This window comes from Lonchura striata, chromosome 4, assembly GCF_050655825.1.
Source record: "Lonchura striata isolate lonStrDom1 chromosome 4, ASM5065582v1, whole genome shotgun sequence".
Taxonomy (NCBI): domain Eukaryota; kingdom Metazoa; phylum Chordata; class Aves; order Passeriformes; family Estrildidae; genus Lonchura; species Lonchura striata.
Window position 1 is genome coordinate 35,990,657 of NC_140706.1, and position 10,670 is coordinate 36,001,326.

General features: G+C 36.9%; 1 long non-coding RNA gene across 2 annotated transcripts in view; it reads right to left on the bottom strand.

Moving 5' to 3' along the window:
* Positions 1 to 10,670, bottom strand: part of LOC146767585 (uncharacterized) — a 32,168-nt gene that overhangs the window by 10,214 nt on the left and 11,284 nt on the right. The window contains exon 2 of one of the 2 annotated variants that reach the window (XR_014954778.1): positions 1,984 to 2,132. This is a non-coding gene — a long non-coding RNA (uncharacterized LOC146767585). Of the gene's footprint in view, positions 1 to 1,983; positions 9,005 to 10,670 lie in introns of those variants that run through there. The other variant, XR_014954777.1, reaches the window with a different exon arrangement.

Below are 10,670 nucleotides of genomic sequence, written 5' to 3' on the forward strand. Positions count from 1 at the left end.
GTTACATTCTTTGGTAAAGGGTTCTCAGCTGATCTATCCATCTGCACTAAGAACCTCTTCTCTATTTGCTTTGATGATCCTTAGTTGCAATATTCAGAGAAATAACAGACATTAACTTCTCTGTGCTAGTCTCAGGTTTATTGGTCTCTTTCATGTTATGCCTCCCCCATTCCATTTTGCTCTCAAAATGCCTTTTTTTTTTATCCAAAGCAGGTCTTTCTTTGCTCTGATACAATCCTGTCTCCTCTCTCTGAATATTTTCCAGATCTACTTTATTTGGTTTTGAGATTCAAGGTGTCAGCTGGATTTAAACTGTTGCATAATGAAGAAGAAGTTTATATGATCTGTGCAGAATCTGAAATATGGGAAAACCATATTACAGTGCCAAGATATTTCAAAGAACTACAAGTAGTAATTCTAAAAACAAAATGTTAAGTCCAAGTTTTCACTTTGGGCTTTGTTGCCGAGTTTTTTTTAAACCTTTATTTGCATGGTTCTTTCCTTTGGAGGTCCAAAGTACCATATTAAACTAAGAACTCCAAAATACCAGTAAGTGACTGTGAACCATTCTGATTTGGAGTTTGAGTAAAACTGCGTATTTTAATGAAAATTATACAACATTCAAGAAACTTCCACAAAAGCAGTGGAGCAGTCCACAGCAGTTAATATTTTTTCCTCTCTCTCTCTCTCTCTCTGATCATGCCATTAGCTTCTGAGTGGCATGGTAAAGCAAAATCCAACACCAGCCCCATATGCTCTTTTTATAAAATGACAATCAGGGGGCGGTTCAGCTGATAAGTGCCAAAGTGTTCCAGAAACCCATAGACAGATATGCTTTGATTTTTGTGCAATTTAAAACACAAGAAAAATCTTGCCTGGGGAACAGCCATACTCTCCCAACTGCTTAATTCTACTATTGCTACTTTCTACTGCCTGCATACCTCAAAGGAAGCAAATTATTCTTATGTGTGAGCAGATAATGGCTGAGAGTCTACCAAAAAAACTAAAAGGATCTTTTCAGAGCAGCCTGTGGGAAGAAGCAAAAGCTTCAATACAGGAAGACAGAAACAGCAGGCAACAAAGCAACAGCGGATGTGGGGTAAAGAGGAAGCAATGAAAAAGTGGATTTGGAAACATGGAAAAAATGCAAGAACCCAGAGAACAGAGCAGGAAGACTCAATGGAAAACAGGAAAAAATTTATAAGTAAAGGGAACCAGAGTCAAGATGCCAGAAGAATGATTAATTTGGCCACTAGAATAAAAAATGGGTGAGTTGAACATCCTACTTCTGTAAAAGATGAAAACTAAGGTGTCATTGATTCACAGGATTCTTGGCATACATGCAGGAGCTACTGAAAGGAAGAGCTGGTGAAGGGCACACACCGGGCACAGAGATGTGAACTCTGATGAATGGCAGAGAACTGGGGCAAGGCTGGTTTCAAAGGCCACAGAATAAGTGCACAGTTCCTGTACCATCATTCTCTCTTGAAGTCCTGAAAGGTTCTCCTAAACCCTGCAGAGTAAATTGTTTTGGGAGGGATGGTAGGTGACACAAAGACTAGTGATCTCCATGCTAAGATGGCCTTCAGTGTTCTGTGTCATGTCTTCTTGACATTAGGAACAGTTGGAAATTATACAATCAATAAGGTGATTTTATAGTAGATACTTCAGCTTGTTAAATAAGGTTGTGGGGGAGAAGGAGAAGCAGTCCCATACAACATACAAATTTGTGTTCATTGCCAGCAGCTGTGGGAGGATGACTTAGGAAGGTTGAACCTCTGCCAGTCTGCGTATGAAGAGTAGATGCCTAATTTTGCAGCAGCACTCAACTTCTCAGTACTTTCTGTAAAATGAGACACCAAAGAGCACAGAAGATGCTGACAGGAACAGCACCACATTCCATGTTCCACATGCAGCAGAGCTGATAACTTCACATGATAATGAACAATTGTGTGATTGAGAAAATGAATTAGATTGACTCACCACAGAGGTTGCACTGGAGATGGTACCTTGTCCACATCGTTGTTTATCTTTGGCCAAGCTGATCTTTATCCAATCACCTGCATGTGATACCAGTTATTTCCTGAAGCTTCTGAGATGTAAATGTCCAGACACTTGCCTTCTGCTTCACACTAAAAGAATTACCCAATATTTTGTGTCTGGAAGTTATTGAAAAATAAAGGAACCAAAAATCCCTACCAGTATGAAAGCACTACCTTCACATTACACAGTTGATTTTTGCTTTTCAAATCTTCAAGAAGTTGCATCTTGAGTTCAAGCAACCTACTGAACTTCAAGGCAAAAAATGCTCTTTGTGACTCAGAAGTATTGTAGAAATGCAACTGAAAAATTTAGACATTGCAGTTCCAAGTAGTTGGACATCTTGGACAGCTGGACAGCACTTTTGCATTGCCAAATGTCTTTACTGAGTCACAAGATATAATTTTAGGAATGATTATCACACAAGCTGTTAAAAAAATTTGGTTATAGACACCTCAGTTTTCCAAGCATTGCTTTTAGTGACCTAAAAATGAATGTTTATGGCCTATCATCAGATGCATACATTATGTTGGCTTATAAAAGTTCTGGAAGAGTCTACTAAAGCCAAGCATAATTTAATCACTAGAAAAGTATTTCCAGTCATTAACAAGAGCATATGTGTTTTGGAAAACTTGATATGTAGAATTCTAGTTGAGGGAGGGAGAGAAACAACAATATTTTACTCATTAAATAACTTCTCTGATGTAGTATTCTAAACTGTGCATGGATGCACAGCAGTTCACGGAAAGCATATTTGCATCAGATTCCAGGAATTGGATTCTTTTTAGTATTCTTTGATGGAAAATGAAGGCTTGGCTGCTTACCAGATTATTTGCTCTATGATAAATGTAAAAGTTTTACAAGCTCTGAAGGATTGTGGATAATCATTCCTGAGAAATTTGATAATCACTGAGGCTATTGCAAAAGCTGAAGATATGCTACCAGCTCAGTAAATCCTATAATTGAGATATGGATGTAGAAGTTGCACGAGAAGACTAATGTGAAAGATATTTATTAATAGTGAATAAGAAATTCCATTACATACCTCCACAGCAAACAGTCTCTTGGAAATAGCATGACAGTGGCACACTTTCAGGAGATCAGATATCTTCAAGCTAAGCTATCAAATGCCTTGCTTGAAGTACACTGAATTGATAGAATCTCTACAGTCAACACTACTTCCAAACTTTTATTTGCACCTCTCGTTCTGTCTCTGATATCCTAATCTTTTGCAGCAAGCGTAAATACCTTCTTTTGGCATTAAAATAGTGAGGGATGTTATTTTAGTATCACTAGTTTCAGATTTAAGATTACAGAATGGTGTCAGTATTTACAGATTTCTGCAATGCTACATAAATTTGAGCAGTTCATTGCAATATCAGAATTATTTAATTCTTCTTTTATGCTGAATTCTGTTAATATGCTCTTTCCTATTCACAAAACAGCAGACTTTGGAAATTATGCACAGTGCTAGAAGTACAGTGAGTATATGTGTTGCAGAATCTTCATAACAATATTTTCAGAAGTGGATATGCTGAAGGTTCATGGTGAGTTTATTTTTTTTATCAGTGAGACTGATAAAAGACTGTTTTCCTATGCAGCCACATATTTTGACAAAACTGGGGGGTATTTTCATCTTTTATCCCTCTACAAAATTTTGGCTGAAATGGAAGTTATTGAAGAAGTAAGAGGGAATGACAGTGTTTTTCTGACAGAGATATGGACATAAAGCAAAAGTTAATAAGACATTTCCTTAGGAAAATTCCAGCCCCTTTATCTCTCACAGAGTGAGTCACTTTTGCCCAAGAATGTTTGTGTTTTCTCTGTAAGCATTTAGGCTCTGTTATCCTCGTATCTCTCCTGTAAAGATTTACTGTCACAGTGGAAATTCATAGAGGAAATAGGCACCCTAGAAGAGAGAGTTTTTCAGTGGAGACTGTGTGACTTCAGAGGAATGGTTTGCAACGTTTTGGCTGAGCCTATAAATACACAGAGTGACCAGTTCCTCTGCTGAGTCAGGATAATAATGCATGCTAGAGCCCTGCATAGAGAAGGCAGCAACATGGGGGTTCCAGTGAGATTGCTGAGGGTTCATTTTAAGTAAACTTAATAGATAGATCCTAGGTCCAGCCAGAATTCAGGTGGGTTTGACATGTTTCAGTCTAGGTTTTACAAGAAGTAAAAAAGCATAGACTAGTTGAATCAAAGGAGCAATTATATAATGACAGTTATTTTAGAATTATTGACATTTATGTGTTTCATTTTTCTCACCACACCTGCAATGAATTCTAGCTACCCCCAGTGTTTCTGACACAGTTTCAATCTAGCCAAAGAAGGTAATAGTATGCCTGGCATCCATGCAACTTGGATTATCATCTTATGGCAGCATAGCTGACATAACTAAATTAATTTGACTTAAGAAATCAGAGAAGTCTTGAACTGTTGTCTTGTAGATGACAAACCAGTGCCTTATCAGCTGAGCTACTCAGATCCAGTCTGCAGTACTCTTAAGTGTGATTTCATCTAAGTAATGTGTTGCTGAGTCTAGTGTCAAAAGGATCTATCACATTACAACCTTTTCTAATTAAAGGAAAGAAGATTAAATGTATATGATCAGTCAATTAAAAGGCTGTAGTAGATTAATAGCCAGCATTTTTCTAACAACTTCAAAGTGATTTTATCATTATTCCTTTGAGTAGAAACAAATATCTTTTATTAATTTTTTGAAAATTAGATGAAAATAGGGCAGACTCTACTACATTTTATTTTTGCCTTTTCTTGCAAAAATAAACTATAAGTCTATCAATTAATTTCACTGGTTTTATTGGAGAATTAATGTTCACATTGCACCAATTTAATCCCCCATAAAATCTTAGCATTTTCCATTGGCTGGCCACAAGCCAAATTATACAGAATTTAGACTGTTAAAGGTTTTGAATGTGGGTGAGTAACCCAAACCAAGAATATTTCAGTATTTCTTAGAAATAGGCTCTATTTTTCTTCAAGTATATTTGTGCAAGAAAAAATAAGACTCATCTGAAAAATTTCACAGGAAGCCATCTTTTGTTTTTTCCCTTTTCGAATTTGCAATGGCCTGTATCACCTGATGCTGCCAACAACTGTGTTTTTAAGAAAAAATGCCAGGTAAATGCAGTACATCTCCTGAACTGCTGACTTTTGGTCATCTAGACAAAGTCAGTGCCAAGATATGATGGGTCAGACTGTCATTTAGCATCAGAATTAAAGATTTCCATGACCTAAAAGTACTTGTTAAAACTATATGCAATCTACTCTTTGAGGAGTATTACATCTTTCCTATGTAAAACCCTTAATTCTTCTTTTTGATCTAAATCCTTTTCCCAAGAGGATCTAGGCACTAGGAATCATACTTCCCACTACAACTTATTTGGTTTATGCTTCCCTGTCACCCCTGACGATGTAAATGTTCCCAAATCACTTGAGCATCAGGTATGAGAAGGCAATTATTCAAGCACTATGGAGGTCTTAGCTGTGGGTCTGAGTCCCATACCAGTCTAAGATGGGTCTTAGTCTCACAGTACTTCAAAGTGTAATAAATACAACAAGTATTAAGGCATCTGTGCAAGGAAAGTAGCCTACCATATTCTAATTTTTAAAGGAAAAATTGAAGAATATTAACAGAAGTCCCTTATTCAAGACCAAAATTGGGGCACAGATTAACAACAGACTTAAGAAATGGAATCACAAAAAAAACCATTTTATCATTCTATTCATCGCATTGTAAAGAAAATTACTATATTTTTTGAGGCCAGTCCATATGCTTTCAAAAACAGAAGGCTAGTCAGTATATTTTCCAATTTACTAGATAATTTCCAGTTTACTATATAATTTCCAGTTTACAGTGGTACTCTTTGTGGATTCCAAAAGCCAAAGCAGAAATAGTGGAATTTATCCCATCTTGGATGGACATTGCAAATTATTTTTCATTGTACCTGTTGAAAACTGTATTTTCCTACGGTAACAAGAATACCTCAAGCTTTATATTTATTTTTTAATAGAAGAGAAATTTAGACCTCAAAAAAGGATGATTTTTTTATTTGCATGTACAAGTCAGAAATATATTCACATGCTACACAGATATTTAATTAATTGGCTTCTGCAAATGTGTGATTAATTACATTTCTTAGCATACTTTATTTTTTCGTTTTTAAATTCTCCATATTTGCATTTCCTCACACAGAAAGGGTATCTTTATGTTTTGCTGAACTGATTACATCTTTCTTTGGAGCTCAGGACATCTTTAGTTACTACCAGATCTTCAAATATTTTCGGAAGATTCCTGTTAGAAAGATCATCAGCCATTTCTATCCTCATTCTCCAAAGGAAACTTTGAGCAGATGTTCTCACCCAGTAGTAACATTGACACATTAACTTTCCTCAGCCACCTCACTCAGACTACTTAGTCTGGCTCCACCAGGGCTGGGAGCCTTAATCAGATATCATAGTAAGGAAAGCTATGTCAGTAATGATGTCAGATGAATGGTGGTCACATGGCAACAGCCTCATTTGAAGCAAACAGTGCCACACTTGTTTTTAGGCTACTTTATGACTTGGCTGAAAAATGACTTTGTTCACAACAAAACACCACTAATGTATGAGCTGTTACCATAGGATTTTAGCACGTCTACTGTTTTCTCAACATTCTTTTAATATACCTAACTGGACAAACAGTGTAAATATCATTAAACTACACATATTATCAAAGTCATCAATCAGCATGTAAGCTAACCAGATGAAACATTGGCAATCCTTGTTGGCATTTTGAATCCTCAAAGAAATGGTATTATGGAAAACATATAAAGTAGAAAATATTTTAATTTTGCATTTGGATTTGGCTTATACCAGGTTTACACATACAGGAGAATAAGGAGACGCAGTCAGCTCTCCTGCTAGGTCCCATAAGAGTGTTTTTCCCTTCTCTGCTCTGGATGTTAGTGGGCTGGTGGGATATACAGAGGGCAGAATAATGAGACTGAGCAGGAGGGAAGAATTTGCCCTCTGGCTCCACTGACACTGCAACAAAACAGAAGCCCCGAAGTCTCCTGTCACTTAAACTCCCTTTCCTTCCCTGCCTTCTGAGGTAAAAATGCCCCTTGCTATTTCTCATATACACTTCAGTTAGTGCTCTTACTCCCAGCAGGGGACTACCAGCAAGTAAGAATTTTTCATTGGGAAGAACTGGAAAGCCCACTGATTTCTCAGGAATTCTGAGCATGCTTGAAAACAAGCCACACCAACACAGCAGTACGGCTTGGTCAAAAATTAAAGTTTAAATGACTGGTCATAGGCACTTGCCTAGAGAAGATAAATACCAAAGCCAGCTACTGCAATGCCAGAAATTACTGCAATGGAGAAAAATTGTAAGTAGCCACATCCTAAAGCAGGCAGCAACATTTTCCTGCAGTGTTACTCAGCCCACAGCCTCACTGCCACTGTGGAGAGCAGGGGAGAGCTGCAGTGTCTCTCACAGGCATCCTGGGCTCGTGTGGTTTAAATTCCCCTGAAGTCATGGTACTGGCTTGCAGTGAGAGCCTGAACTCCAGAAAGGAGACACAGACCTCTCTGTCTGGTCTGCAGTGCTTATTCCATTTAAACTATTGATTAGGAAGGAAAATGTTTGTGTTTAACCAACCAGGGAGCAGGAATAACAGCAAAGACAACAAAGAGAAGCTAACAATGCTCTGAATTTAGGAGAATGAGTGGTCAGGAAAATTTGAAAAAATATTTCAGTAAAACTCTATCATGAATGACTGTGTGGAAATCAAGAATCCTCAAACAGAAAGCAAGAAAAAATATTCAGATATTTTCAGAGAGTAACTAAATTATTCCTACCTTCTAGTATGAGAACATGGACTACGAATGCATGCTATAGCATATTCTACCCATAAGGGAGAATTTGAATTGTAACTAATGACCCTGGAGCCTTGTTGGCATAGACTTTGGATTAACAGAAATTCTGAGAAGTCTGTCTTTTAAACCCTGAAGTTCCAACGAACTATAATAGATTCTGGGCACAAACTGCATATCATTCATACAGCTAAGCCTTTAGCACTGCTACTATTTTCTGTTGGCTTCTGGCACCACTTGTAAGTTCCAAATGAATGAATTCTCTATCTACTGATATATTGTGGGGGGAAAAAAATACAGACTCTCTACACTGAAAAATAACATGCATGCTTCTTTTACCTTCCCCTCTCAGCTCCTCTGCAGCATAAATAGCCCTGAGAAAGATGCACTGATTTCACATTGCCAAAAAAAAAAATATGTTACATTTCTATGGGGCATTTTATTTTCAATCACTTTTTTTTTTTTTTTTTACAGAACATATAAAATTTTTGAAGCCAGAAAGGATCAGCTTTTCCCACTAGGCCAGCACAAATCCTACTCTAACTAGACATGTTGGACCTCCTGGGGTGCATGAAGTCCCAAGAGGCAAGCTGAGCATGCACTGATTGAAGAAAGTACTGTGGAAATCAGGAAAGAAAATATGCAAACTAGAAGAGCAATAGCAACTTATACCTCACTTAGAAGAGTTTAAAGAAAGCATAAGATAAGATGGAGTAAGTGTCATCCAAAAACTGCCCAGAAGAGGTGAGGTCTCACTAACATAGTCAAAATATTATTGTAAATCCATATGAACTTTAAATGGCTGTGATCCAGTTCTGAGAGAAGGATGACCCCTTGCAGCTCCAATAAGGTTTGTTTGGTGAGTATTCTCATGGAGGACTACAAGGAAGAGAGCTGCAGTGGAGTTTTTTTTTTTGCCTTTTATTTTTTTAAGCTAAACCCTCAGCATCTTCTCTTAAAATACTTTTGTCATCTTTTGTCATCCATTTTTGACCCTATATTTGGTTGTATCCAGCAGTTAGTGGAATAGTTAGCTGCTTTGGAATAAAACAAAACAAAAACCATCAAAAAAAAAAAAAAAAAAGGGGGGGCAGGAATAAGCACATGAGCAGCAAGGATAACCACATCAGGGTATACCAGAGATTTACACTAGCACAGGATACTGTCTTTGACAGCAGACACTGGCAGATGCTGAGTAAAGGTGATAAGAAGAGGCATGCACATGATGATGTCCCCCTAGAATAATTTTCCACTTTCCATTAAAAAGATTTGCACATATGGTAGATACAGGATGGCAAAACTTCATTAAACTGATGCAGATGGCAGAGGAAAAGGATTCCATAAGTCCATCTTGCATTCATTGCTCTAGACATAGTTTATATATCCTACTTGAACTTGCATAAGGTGCAGATAGTGAAGGCTGCAGGAATTATATGTTGTCTACACAGAGATTTTTCTTCTTTTTAATCTGAGAACCATATAACAGGTTTGAGACTAGGTTTATGCTTACACAATTAATATAGTTCTGTTAAAAATGCACAGAATATTACTGATTAACAGGACCACTATTAAACATACTTTTTATGGGATCACTGGCTGTTCTCCTTGACCAGTACACCATATAAAAATTGTCTTTTAATGGAAGAATACTGTACAGAGACCAAAATAGAAACTGCTAAAACAAACAAGATAATTATCTAAATTTTATAATATCACTCATAAAACGTCTGCCTTTTCCCTTTATGAGCTTGATAGATTAAATTTAGGGCAGATGTTTCATATAATTTACTCAGAAAACAGGAAAATTATTTAAAAAAGAACTCATAAAACGCACAAAAACACAAATGAAACTAATCTAAAACATATGCAGTCTACAGATTTAAAGGAAAAGTTAGTTATTCCTGAAGCTATGGATAAGGATGCTTAAGAGATAAAACCATCTCTCCCACACATTTTATAGTATTATATATTCTGAACTACTTTGGACAAACAAAGGCCCCTCTAAATTTAGGGTGCATGAGGTAGCTCTGGCTACTTTCCCAAAGACAAAGAGGAACTCAGAAACACAAACCCTGTTCCCCAGTGCACAGAAGCCAATCTGTGGTATCTTAATTATTGAGTTATAGAGGTACCTGCTGTAATGTGAATGTTGTGGAAGAATACCAGGTAAAAGCATTATATATTATCTCTTTATGCACTATAAAAAGAGGAAGAGGAGCAGGTGTGATGTCTTTAATCCTCCAAAGAAAAATAATTTCTTCACTGTCAAGAGATACTGAAATCAAATACAGTATTACATGGAATGTATTTATCATCAGACAAAGCCTTATAGAGGCAAGTTTCATTAACATTTTGAAAGATTTCATTTTGAAGGCTCAAAAGTCTCCACACTACAAAACTCGATTTTCAGAATAGGTCAGCTACAGAGATCCCAAGAAAAAAAGAAAGTATACTGTGTGCTGTCTTGTTGCAAACTCTTTGAGCCCAAAGTCATCTGTCAGAATATAATTTATTATTATCTGGGTTCATATATTAACTGTGTTGTTAAGAAAGCATAAGGTCTGTCAGTACTTTTGGCAGTGCTGTTAGTGGTGGCATGCAAAATTTTTGGTTCTTCCGTAGAATGACCCTTAGATGCTGTGAAAGGTAAAGGTCTCTAAATGTTTGCGTGTGAGACTCTTGTAGTGCAGGTGGAAACAGAGATGTATTTTTGAAATAAAATTTTCCCAGTCTGTCTCCATGTA